The 13,843-nt window shown below is 42.0% G+C and overlaps 1 protein-coding gene across 1 annotated transcript in view; it reads left to right on the forward strand.

Moving 5' to 3' along the window:
* MTFR1 (mitochondrial fission regulator 1) overlaps positions 1–13,843 on the forward strand; it is a 59,895-nt gene that overhangs the window by 17,628 nt on the left and 28,424 nt on the right. The window contains exon 2 of the mRNA XM_077270585.1: positions 8,663–8,725. The gene's annotated coding sequence lies outside the window, so the exon portion shown is untranslated. The remainder of the gene's footprint in view (positions 1–8,662; positions 8,726–13,843) is intronic.

Here is a 13,843-nt window from a genome sequence, read left to right on the forward strand (position 1 = left end):
GGGACTTGCAGCGACCGTGCGAGGAGGAATGTGGGAGCCCAGCCATGCATACTAGAGCGGGGGAGCCCAGCCATGCATACAAGGATGGGGGGAGCCCAGCCATGCATACAAGGCCGGGGGGAGCTCAGCCATGCATACAAGGATGGGGGGGAGCCCAGCCATGCATACAAGGACGGGGGGACCTCAGCCATGCATACAAGGATGGAGGGGAGCTCAGCCATGCATACAAGGATGGAGGGGAGCCCAGCCATGCATACAAGGATGGAGGGGAGCCCAGCCATGCATACAAGGATGGAGGGGAGCCCAGCCATGCATACAAGGATGGAGGGGAGCCCAGCCATGCATACAAGGATGGAGGGGAGCCCAGCCATGCATACAAGGATGGAGGGGAGCCCAGCCATGCATACAAGGATGGAGGGGAGCCCAGCCATGCATACAAGGATGGAGGGGAGCCCAGCCATGCATACAAGGATGGAGGGGAGCCCAGCCATGCATACAAGGATGGGGGAGGGAGCCCAGCCATGCATGCAGGGACGGGGGGGAGCCCAGCCATGCATGCAAGGATGGAGGGGAGCCCAGCTGTGCCTAAAAGGACAGGGATGAGGGGACAATGCATACCCGGCTTATACTTGAGTAAATAAGCTTCCCCAGTTTTACGTGGCAAAATTAGGTGCCTCTGCTTATACTCGAGTATATACTGTATATCAGGCATTAGCTGCCTAACTGCCAACTTATCTAGATATGTTGACACACACTTACAGAAATGCATGCCATTATTACCTGCATATTTGAAGGACACTGGACATGTGTTACAAATTCTCGAATCAGTTCATTGGAATCATAGTTACATTCTAGGCACCCTAGATATTAAATCTCTATGCACGGACATTGACCAACAAAAAGGTGCCAAAAAGCAGAGTATTTTCTCCTCACCCTGGGGATTTACAATGAGAATCATATTCAATTTGTAGTGTAAAGCATCCAATTCATCTTGAAGCATAATTATGTCATATATGAACATCAGTACTATCTCCAAACATGCGGTACTGCAATGGGGACACGTTTTGTGCAGAGCTGCGCAAACCTGTATGTAGGAAAGTTGGAGGAAACTCACATTTTCAAGGCTGGCCATTTACACAAGGGTCTGGTTATATGGTGTTGTTTCATAGACGACATTCTGTTCATTTGGGAGGACCCACAATCGGATCTGGACTCATTCATTTTGGGCCTTAACAACAATAACCTTGGCCTGGATTTCACACCAACTATCAGCAACATGAGCGTGAACTTTCTAGATCTCAACATTTGAGTGGAAAAAAACATTCAATAACCAAATGTTACCGCAAAGCTGTAGATTCCATCAGATTTATCCATATGAATAGTTGCCATTTACCAATATGGCTTACTAATATCCCTAGGGGCCAATATACATTAATCCGATGGAACTCCACTGAGGTGGAGGACTACAACACAGAGACTGATTACCTCACACAGCAATTCCTGGAAAAAGGCTACCAGATGCTTGCACTGGAAAAAGCAAGGCAGGATGCGAGTGCCATCCCTAGAAGCAGCTTGTGCATAAGACAAAACCTAGGTCTGATCTCCCCGAGCCTCCAAGAACAAATATATGAACTACCCATTACTTACCACACAATACTATTCTGGTCATAGTAGATTCACTACTTTTATTCGTAAACACTGGCCTATTCTCCAGAGAGGTACAAATGTAGGGTCATTACTACCAGTTCACCCTAGGTTTGTTTATAGAAAAGCCCAAACTGTAGGCAACCTTATAGCTCCCACAACCAAACCAGTCACCTCCAAAATAATACAACCTTTAACACAGTTTCCATTGTCCAAATTGGGCTTTACACCATGTGGTAGGTCTTCTTGCTGTATATGCACATCATCCAAAAAAGTGCTCCAAACAACCGTTACTGATTTTAATAAGACAAAGGAGTTTATCTTTAAAGGTGCCATCTCATGTTTTTCTACAGGGGACATCTGTGTGATAATGTGCCCTTGTGGCAAAATATATATAGGCCGAACTAAAAGACGGCTAACATTAAGGAACATTTGGATAACATTAGTAAAGGTTTTACTGGGCACCCCCTATCACGCCACTTTATGGATAAACACAATCTGTCCTGCCCAGGGGCCCATTTTTGTCTGTCAAAATCCAAGGGGGTGAGATTTTCTAAAACAAATGTCCATGATTGAATCCAGATGGATTTTTACACTGGACAGTTTAGTTCCTAAAAGCCTAAACCACGAAATAGAGCTAGGGGTAGCAGATGCACATGTATTTTTGGTTTTTAGTCTCCAGCAGAAAAATACGTTTTTTTTTAGATCATATGGTTTTAAATTTGAAATACATTAGTTTTCTTGAGAACCAAATATTCTTATTATGGTAGGCCATAAGCACGCAAGCACTTCAATACAATCAAAAAGAGTCAACCTACTTAGCCAGTAGTAGTATGTACCCTACCTCCTAATGTGGATATCACCGTTAATCCTTAGGTTATCTTTTCACAAATAAATAAAAAAAATCTATTTTGCTTTTTATAAGAAGAATAAATAATTTCACGGGATATATATATATATATATATATATATATATATATATATATATATATATATATATATATATATATATATATATATATATATATATATATATATATATATATATATATATATATATATATATATATATATATATATATCTTCACAACAAAACCTTACAAATGCAAGCACCACACCTCAAATCACCTCCAGGCCTTTTATCTGCTTAATTGAGAATGACATAACGAAGGGATTGCCCACATCTGTCCATGAAATAGCCTTGGAGTCAATTGTCCAATTACTTTTGGTCCCTTTAAAAACAGGGTCGCACATGTTAAGGAGCTGAAACTCCTAAACCCTTCATCCAATTTTAATGTGGATACCCTCAAATGAAAGCTGAAAGTCTGAACTTCAACTGCATCTGAATTGTTTTGTTTAAAATTCATTGTGGTAAAGTCTATAACCAAAATTAGAAAAATGTTGTCTCTGTCCAAATATATATGGACCTAACTGTGTGTGTGTATATATATATATATATATATATATATATATATATATATATATATATATATATATATATATATATATATATATATATATATATATATATACACACATATATACATACACACACACATATACATACACATATATATATATATATATATATATATATATATATATATATATATACACCGTATATATAATGCTAATAATAAATTAATTTGTTTTATTATATTGGTTTTATTATATGTTTTTCCTTTTTGGGTGTTTACTATGCACAGTAGATACACCCGTAGGGCATAGAGTTGAGGATTTAGTGTCTGTCTATTGCAACAATATTATAATTGTCAAAGGATGTAGAGCCACTATGGTGCATGTCTGCCCCTCTTAGATTCATATACAACCATTTTTAACTTGTTACTAATGTATGTAAAACCTGGCGTAATTATGTTCAACTTAGCCTCAACTTATACTCTTCTCTATACAGGTAGTCACTGTAATCTCCCTTACCCAATGAATTGAGGGAATACATACAATCTACCTTGTCCCTCTAGCAATCATACAAGTAGCACTCACTGAAATTTTGCTTGGTCTTTCAGACCTTATCTTTATCTCCACTGTTCCTATTAAAGGGAACCTGTCACCCCCAAAATGGAAGGTGAGCTAAGCCCACCGGCATCAGGGGCTTATTTACAGCATTCTGTAATGCTGTAGATAAGCCCCCAATGTATCCTGAAAGATGAGAAAAAGAGGTTAGGGGCAGTCCCGCTGCGGTCTGGGTCCGATGGGTGTTGCGGTCCGGTCCGGAGCCTCCCATCTTCTTACGATGACGTCCTCTTCTTGTATTCACGCTGCGGCTCCTGCGCAGGCATACTGATTTGCCCTGTTGAGGGCAGAGCAAAGTACTGCAGTGTTCAGGCGCCGGCAAAGGTCAGAGAGGCCCTGCGCACTGCAGTACTTTGCTCTGCCCTCAACAGGGCAAAGTACGCCTGCGCCGGAGCTGCAGCGTGAAGACAAGAAGAGGACGTCATCCTATGAAGATGGGAGGCCCCGGACCGGACGGCGACGCCCATCGGATCGGACCGCCCGCCCGCCCGCCCAGGTGAGTATAATCTAACCTCTTTTTCTCATCTTTCAGGTTGCATCGGGGGCTTATCTACAGCATTACAGAATGCTGTAGATAAGCCCCTGATGACGGTGGGCTTAGCTCACCTTCGATTTTGGGGGTGACAGGTTCCCTTTAATTACCATTTCTTAATTACATTTTGAACTCCCAGGAAAGGGCAATTTGAAAACGTTTTGCGATCTTCTTATAGCCTTCTCCTGCTTTGTGGCCCTCCACCATTTTCATTTTTAGAGAGCTAACTGCTGTTTTGGGCACAAGGTTAGAGGAGGCTGGGTTTTTATAAACTGTGAAATTTGCATCACCTGGCCTTTCCTAACGATGATATTGAACAAGCCATAACCCTAAGAGGCTAATTAAGGTCTGAAACCTTGGTCAAATTATCTGAGCACACAAATCTCCAAGGGTGCCCAAACTTTTGCATCGACCCATTTTCTTTTTTGTAATTTTTAAAATAGTGCTGGCAATTAATGAAAAAGTTTTACCTATGAAGCAAGTCTCTATGGGGCAGAAGGTTGCGATCGTCATATTCTCGACTATAGCGACACAAGTAAAACTTTCATTAATTGCCTGCAGTTAAAATCTTATATGCATCTTGTATCTGGGCATAAATCCCAATTAAGCAATAATGGCAATCAACCCTCCTGGTTCTCAATTAGTGTGTTACACCGTTGGAGTTTAACTGTTTAGAGTCCTTTGCATCTGAACGCTTTTGAGCATGCGGCACCTCTGCTCCATTCAAGACATTGCTCCTCAGAGCCCCATTATCAGGACACCTGGGGGTCCCAGCCTTCAGAACACCATCAGTCATCTGATTATCCCCTATCTTATGGATAAGTGTAACTTGCTACTTTGGGAATAACTCTTTGAGGCTAAGTTCACACTAGCGTTGTGCGCCGCTGCGTCGGCGACGCAACGCACAACGCACGCAAAAACGCGGCAAAACGCACGCAAAAACGCTGCGTTTTGCGACGCATGCGTCGGTTTTTGCCGAAAATCGGACGCAAGAAAAATGCAACTTGTTGCGTTTTCTTGGTCCGACGCTTGCGGCAAAAAAGACGCATGTGTGGCACAACGCAACAAAAAAAAACGCATGCGTCCCCCATGTTAAGTATAGGGGGCGCATGACGCATGCGTCGCCGACGCAAACCCGACGCACATTAGCTTAACGCTAATGTGAACGTAGCCTAAGTTCATTTTCATGTATGTTGTGAAGAATCTTGGGTTTAGCATCAGTCTGTGCATTATTGTATTTCCTCATATGGCCCTTAACACTTCTTACATATTTTCAGTTAATAATTGACCTAACCAAAACCGCACATGTCATACCCGGTGATCGCTGTGGTTGGAGAATGACACTGAGATTTTTGTTCTGTCGGGAACTAAATAAAAATTGTAAATGTGCAATCAAAAGATCACTGGCTCCCCTAATGTGCGGAGGACAAGATCTGATTCCTGTCTGTGTGGTGGCAGAACTTTTATTTGTTAATCTTCAAAGTGCTGGTAAGAACAAGGAACTTTTCAATTTACTGTTTAAAAATCCTCCCTATGGTTAACATAGTAACATAGTTAACAAGGCCGAAAAAAGATATTTGTCCACCCAGTTCAGCCTATACATCAGAATAAATCCCCAGATCTACGTCCGTCTAAAGAACCTAATAACTGTAAGATACAATATTGTTACGCTCCAGGAAGACATCCAGGCCTCTATTGAACCCCACGACTGAGTTCGCCATCACCACTTCCTCAGGCAAGAAATTCCAGTTTCTCACTGCCCTGACAGTAAAGAATCCTCTTCTATGTTGGTGGAAATACCTCTCCTCCAGACGCAGAGAATGCCCCCTTGTGACCGTCACCTTCCTTGGTATAAATAGATCCTTGGAGAGATATTTGTATTGTCCCCTTATATACTTATACATGGTTATTAGATCGCCCCTCAGTTGTCTTTTTTGTAGACTAAATAATCTTAATTTTGCTAATCTTTCTGGGTCTTGTAGTTCCCCCATCTCCTTTATTAATTTTGTTGCCCTCCTTTGTACTCGCTCTAGTTCTCTAGTTCCATTATATCCTTCCTGAGCACCGGTGCCCAAAACTGTGCACAGTACTCCAAGCAGGGATTTGTACAGAGGCAGTATAATGCTCTCATCATGTGTATCCAAACCTCTTTTAATGCACCCCATGATCCTGTTTGCCTTGGCAGCCGCTGCCTGGCACTGGCTGCTCCAGGTAAGTTTATCATTAACTAGGGTCCCCAAGTCCTTCTCCATGTCAGATTTACCCAGTGTTTTCCCGTTCAGTGTGTAATGGTGATATTGATTCCTTCTTCCCATGTGTATAACCTTACATTGGTCATCGTTAAACCTCATCTGCCACCTTTCGGCCCAAGTTTCCAACTTATCCAGATCCATCTGTAGCAGAATACAATCTTCTCTTGTATTGACTGCTTTACATAGTTTTGTATCATCTGCAAATATTGATATTTTACTGTGTAAACCTTCTACCAGATCGTTAATAAATATGTTGAAGAGAATAGGTCCCAACACCGACCCCTGCGGTACCCCACTGGTCACAGCGACCCAGTTAGAGACTATACCATTTATAACCACCCTCTGCTTTCTATCACTAAGCCAGTTACTTACCCATATACACACATTTTCCCCCAGACCAAGCATTCTCATTTTGTGTACCAACCTCTTCTGTGGCACGGTATCAAACACTTTGGAAAAATCAAGATATACCATGTCCAATGACTCACCTTGGTCCAGTCTATAGCTTACTTCTTCATAAAAACTGATTAGATTGGTCTGACAGGAGCGATTCCTCATAATCCCATGCTGATATGGAGTTAAACAGTTATTCTCATTGAGGTAATCCAGAATAACATCCCTAAGAAACCCTTCAAATATTTTACCAACAATAGAGGTTCGACTTACTGGCCAATAATTTCCAGGTTCACTTTTAGAGCCCTTTTTGAATATTGGTACCACATTTGTTATGCGCCAGTCGTGTGGAACAGACCACGTCGCTATAGTGTCCCTAAATATAAGTAATTTGTCTATTACATTACTTAGTTCTCTTAGTATTCGTGGGTGTATGCCATCCGGACCGGTTAAGAACGGAGGGAATTTTCTATTTATTGTGTAGTGCTTGTTACCCAGGTTGTAGTCACTGCAGTTTGTCAGTGCTGGCCGGTCTACTGGGCAAGGTTTGCAGCGCTTATAAGATCGCTGCTCTGTCCAGCGTTGGTCATCTGCGACCCTCCTGTGCCAACGTGCATCTGTTAGCAGCATCAGAAAGCACAGTGTATGGGCCAGTGGTGCAACCATGTTTCTGCCCGAATGATCAGTTAATCAGAAGCACACCATTCTCCTGGCGAGTATGAATCTAGGAGGCATGGAAGTGCTGCACTCCTGAAAACATGTCGGAGCTATAAGGATAAATGTGTTGTGCGACACTGAAACCATATGGTGCAAGTAACATTGGCCGGCAACCACACGACAATAGCAACAATGGATGTAATGAATTCCTGTGGTCTCGCCTTGCGACGTGCAGCATCCTGCGTCAGACGCAAATATTTCCGAATATGTTGAAGTTTCTGTTGTAAGTTGCACACTAGTTGCTTGTCATAGTCTTCAACTTGACTGTTTTATGTACAGCAAAATCAGAGCTCTGAAATAGTCGTGTGACAGCAAGTCGCCCAGATGTTTGTCGTGCGACCTTTGTGAGAATTACTGTTGCAATAATACAACCCCTTTAAATCTTTGAAACATCATGGGCTTAATACATAAAAACTCTTCTACTTAAAAGAAGAAAGGTCTCCAGTACCCTCTTCATGACTATTTGAGTTGCTCCACCTTCATTCTTAGTGTTCATGTTTACAAATGTATTTTCTTTTTTTTTGAGGCAGGTACTTTACCGACAAGCGCCTTATCATAACATACGCTAGGCCCAGTCGTCTACCTGCCTCATTGTGGTTAACGGTGCACTAACTATGTATTTAATTAAGCAATTTGTGAGATATCGTGCCACTACTCCGTATATATGTGTTTCATGTATAAGTGTTGTCCATTTTTTAGGTGTTTTTAACAAATAGATTAAAAGTTATATTTTATTATCACTGTACCCTTGTTGCTACTCTTAATATATAAATGACATGCTATAAATCATGGAAATTAAATGTACATGTTTGGTAATGTAATCCTCTAATACTTCATTATTCGTCAAAGCTTTACTTCCTACAGATGAAGGGTATTTTTGTCCTGTTTTAAACTTTTCCATTTTTAAAAAACATTTTTTTCCTTGCACAATTGTACATCAATATGTCTACCGTATACAATTACTTTTAATCTAGTTGCATGGGTTGAAAAGTGACACAGGTTCATCAAGTTTAACCTATCTCAACCAAATATACATTATAGCTAAATTATTTATATTTCACATGGTTGATGAGCATTTTATTTTCTTTTTTAGGGATTGTGATAACAGAGAATGCGTTGCTGAATGTGTGCCCAGAGTGCACAGAATCTGGTTAAGGTACGGTTATTATTTACTGAGAGAGTATCCTGTTAAAGTGAACCTGTCAGCAGGATTGTGCTCAGTAAGCTACACACAGTGTCAGGTTGGCGCCGTTATACTGATTACAATGATACCTGGTGATGAAATCTGTCTTGTGGTTGTTGTGTAATCTGTATTTTCAGTTTTGTGTTAGTGATATGCTCGTGCTCCGGGCGGCCTGTGTGGGGGTCTTCATGTGCTGCTCTGATTAGCTATTCATACTGATGGCTTCTGACAGGTCACTGATCCCTCACTGACCTGTCCCCTAGTTTACATAATGAATATTATATGTACCTACTGGAACAAGCCCTTCTGCAGGCAGGCGCCAGCTGTGGCACCTGCCCTGTAGCATAATCGCATGTGTACTGTGTTTATAATTAACTAGATGGTGGCCCGATTCTAATGCATCGGGTATTCTAGAATATGTATAGCAGTATATAGCCCAGCCCATGCAGTATATAACACAGCCCACGTAGTATATAACACAGCCCACGTAGTATATAACACAGCCCACGTAGTATATAACACAGCCCACATAGTATATAGCACAGCCCACGTAGTATATAGCACAGCCCACGTAGTATATAGCACAGCCCACATAGTATATAGCACAGCCCACGTAGTATATAGCACAGCCCACGTGGTATATAGCACAGCCCACGTGGTATATAGCACAGCCCACGTGGTATATAGCACAGCCCACGTGGTATATAGCACAGCCCACGTGGTATATAGCACAGCCCACGTAGTATATAGCACAGCCCACGTAGTATATAGCACAGCCCACGTAGTATATAGCACAGCCCACGTAGTATATAGCACAGCCCACGTAGTATATAGCACAGCCCACGTAGTATATAACACAGCCCACGTAGTATATAACACAGCCCACGTTGTATATAACACAGCCCACGTAGTATATAGCACAGCCCACGTGGTATATAGCACAGCCCACGTGGTATATAGCACAGCCCACGTGGTATATAGCACAGCCCACGTGGTATATAGCACAGCCCACGTGGTATATAGCACAGCCCACGTGGTATATAGCACAGCCCACGTGGTATATAGCACAGCCCACGTGGTATATAGCACAGCCCACGTGGTATATAGCACAGCCCACGTAGTATATAGCACAGCCCACGTAGTATATAGCACAGCCCACGTAGTATATAGCACAGCCCACGTAGTATATAGCACAGCCCACGTAGTATATAGCACAGCCCACGTAGTATATAGCACAGCCCACGTAGTATATAGCACAGCCCACGTAGTATATAGCACAGCCCACGTAGTATATAGCACAGAGACGTAGTATATAACAGAGCCCATGCAGTATATAACACAGCCCACGTATTATATAGCAATATGGGCACCATATCTCTGTTAAAAAAAGAATTAGAATAACAAATAGTTATATACTCACCTTCCGGCGGCCCTCGGATCCAGCCCAGGCGTTTACCGATGCTCCTCGAGATGCTCCGGTCCCAGTAATGCCTTGCGGCAATAACCCGTGATGATGTAGCGGTCTCGCGAGACCGCTACGTCATCTCCGGTCATTGTCGCAATGCATTCTTGGGACAGGAGCGTCGCGAGGAGCGGGAAAGGTGAGAATATAATGATTTTTATTTTATTTTTTTAATTATTTTTAACTGATCTTTTTACTATGATATGCCTGTGCCCCAGGGCGGCCTGTGGGGGTCTTCATGTGATGCTCTGATTAGGTATTCATAATGCAAACTGCTGACAGATCACTGATCCCTCACTGACCTGCCCCCTAGTTTACATAATGAATATTATATGCACCTACTGAAAAAAAAAAACCTTCTGCAGCAGGCACCAGCCGTGGAACCGGCACTGCAGCATAATCGCATAGGCAGCATCAATAGTAAAAAGTTGGTCACACAGGGTTAATAGCAGTGTTAACGGACTGCTAAACCGCTATGGGGGCACTGACTGGATGGGAGTATGGAGGGGGCACTGACTGGAGGGGAGTAGGGAAGGGCGAATTCGCGGCTGGACTGTGCCCCTCGCTGATTGGTTGCGGCCGGCCGCGACCAATCAGCGACGCAGGATTTCTTTGACAGACAAACAGACGGAAGTGACCCTTAGACGATTATATAGATAGATGTGCTTGATGTTATCCTGATATTAAAAAAAATAAAATAAATCCATTTGAAAATGGTGCATGCTCGCCTGCGCAGTAGCAGCTGTGTATATAGAGGTGATCCAATAGCTGCTACTGTGCAGGTGCCGGTGTCGCCATCTTTGTAGGAGGAAATTTTTTTTCTCTATCAAGATGGCGATGCCTTTGCAATAGCAACTATCGAATCACCTCCATATACACCGATAGCTGCTACTACGTAGGCACTGCGGGCACCATTTTCAAATGGATTTATTATTTTTTTTTAATATCAGGATAACCTCAAGCACATTAATTATAAACACAGTACACATGCGATTATGCTGCAGTGCCGGGTCCACGGCTGGTGCCTGCTGCAGAAGGTTTTTTTCAGTAGGTGCATGTAATATTCATTATGTAAACTAGGGGGCAGGTCAGTGAGGGATCAGTGACCTGTCAGAAGCCATCAGTATGAATACCTAATCAGAGCACCACATGAAGACCCCTACAGGCCGCCCTGGAGCACGAGCATATCATTAACTAAAAACTGCAAATAAAGATTACACAACAACCGCAAGACGGATTTCATCACCAGGTATCAGTATCACGACGCCGACCTGACATTGTGTAGGTTACTGTGCACAATCCTGCTGACAGGCTCCCATTAAAGCCTAAGCTCCACAATTGAAATACCACTCCCGACAAGGCATTAATCACAAAATACGGTCACATTTTTTGTTTTGCCTCTTCCTAACATCTGCCGTACATGTATGGGAGATGTTAGTGAATGTGTATATATGCCAGCAGTGATCAGAGCTAGCTGAGATCTCTGCTATTTTACCACTTCGGCAGTAGCATTTAAATGTAAAACAAGTTTTATAAATTTGGTATTGCTGTAATCATACTGACTTGACTAATCATGTTGTAACACTGTTACAAAAAGCAATGGCCGAATTGTAGTTCTTTCACCTTAGGCTGTGTGCACACGATGCAGATTTAGTGCAGAATTGGTGCAGATCTGCACTGTGATTTACAGTACAATGTAAATCAATGTGAAAAAAAAAAAAGCTGTGCACATGGTGCAGAAAAATCTGCACAGAAACGCTGCAGATTTCGAAGAAGTGCATGTCACTTCTTTTGTGCAGTTCTGCAGCGTTTATGCACCCCTCCATTAATAGAAATCTGCAGTGGTAAAATCTGCACAAAAACTGCATAAAAAACGCATGAAAAACGCACTAAAAACGCATAAAAAAAACGCACCTGCGGATCCTGCCAGGAGATGCAGATTTAGTGCAGAAAATTCTGCACCACATTTCCTACGTGTGCACACAGCCTTACCCTGTTCCTCAGAACACTACATGTTAAAATAAATGGGAGCATTCCGAATTGCATTACATACTGTAAAAATCAAGACCTCATGTCAGTATGGAGGTATATATAGCAGGGTGGATTGATTTAAATCACGCCGATTTAAATCATGATTTAAATCACGATTTAAATCAAAAGATTTTTTTCTATTTAAATCGGATCGATTTAAATCATGATTTTAATCATGATTTAAATCACTGATTTAAATCAAAAGTTTTTTTTAATATAAATCACGATTAAAATGAGAAGTGAGAGCAGTGCGCATGTGCGCCCATAGTTACACGGACGAAACTAGGGGCAACGATCTAACGCCAGGGTGAGGGGGGGACCCCAAAGTAAGTAAAAATCTTTTTTGTTTTACTATATGCCAATAGGTAGGTGTTTAAAAGCAGCATGTCTTAATTGTATAAACTATTAATAGCCTCCACATTTTGTTCATACTGCCCCTTTAATTCCACACTTCTAGCTTGGTTTCACTTTTGGTTTAGTTTCTTTTTCCATTCAGTTGACATGCCCAAACTTGTTGGATAGTCAGCATCCTACAGAAACCTCTGGAAGAGCATGGCATTGTGAATGTTACACATATACAGCCTTTATTCTACTGAGTTAAACAACTCAGCTTTATCTCATGATGGAAGAACCTTTGGATGGTAAAATATTTTCCTCAAAAAGCAGTTTATTGAAAAAAATCCGATTTAAATCAAAAAAATCCGATTTAAATCAAAAAAATCCGATTTTTTTGATTTTTTTAAAAAAACATTGATTTTTATCCACCCTGATATATAGTCAAATAGAAAAGGTGATAATTCATGGCATCAAACATACATGTTTTCCAGTAAATCTTAGTCCATTATTTATTTCCTGCTTAGACCTGGATAAACATGACCGTAGCTTCTCCAGCAATGAGATAGATAACGCCATTTTACAGCGTGCACCTTTATGAACTAATCCTAACAAGAGTTGTAAGGCCATGTGCACACGTTCAGGATTTTTAGCGTTTTTTTCGCGTTTTTTCGCTATAAAAACGTGATAAAAACGCGAAAAAAACGCTAACATATGCCTCCTATTATTTACAAGGTATTCCGCATTTTTTGTGCAAATGTTGCGATTTTTTCCGCGAAAAAATCGCATAGCGGAAAAAAAAGCAACATGTTCATTAAAAATGCGGAATTGCGGGGATTCCGCACACCTAGGGGTCCATTGATCTGCTTACTTCCCGCACGGGGCTGTGCACACCATGCGGGAAGTAAGCAGATTATATGCGGTTGGTACCCAGGGTGGAGGAGAGGAGACTCTCCTCCACGCACTGGGCACCATATAAGTGGTCAAAAAATAAGAAATAAAATAAAAAATAGTCCTATACTCACCCTCGATGTCCAGCGCAGTGTTCCCGCCTCTGTGCTGCACGCTGGCTGGTTCCTGTAGCTGGTGTGCGGAGAAGGACCTTGCCGAATGACGTCACTGTCCTGTGATTGGTCGAGACCGCTCACGTGACCGTGACGTCATGGAAGGCCCTGCGCGCACACATCAGCTATAGGAATGGACGCCGGTGAGGAGATCTGATGTCTGCGGGTGAGTATAAGCATTTTTTTTATTTTTTTTATTAT

Source organism: Ranitomeya variabilis, chromosome 6, assembly GCF_051348905.1.
Source record: "Ranitomeya variabilis isolate aRanVar5 chromosome 6, aRanVar5.hap1, whole genome shotgun sequence".
In the NCBI taxonomy this organism is placed as follows: domain Eukaryota; kingdom Metazoa; phylum Chordata; class Amphibia; order Anura; family Dendrobatidae; genus Ranitomeya; species Ranitomeya variabilis.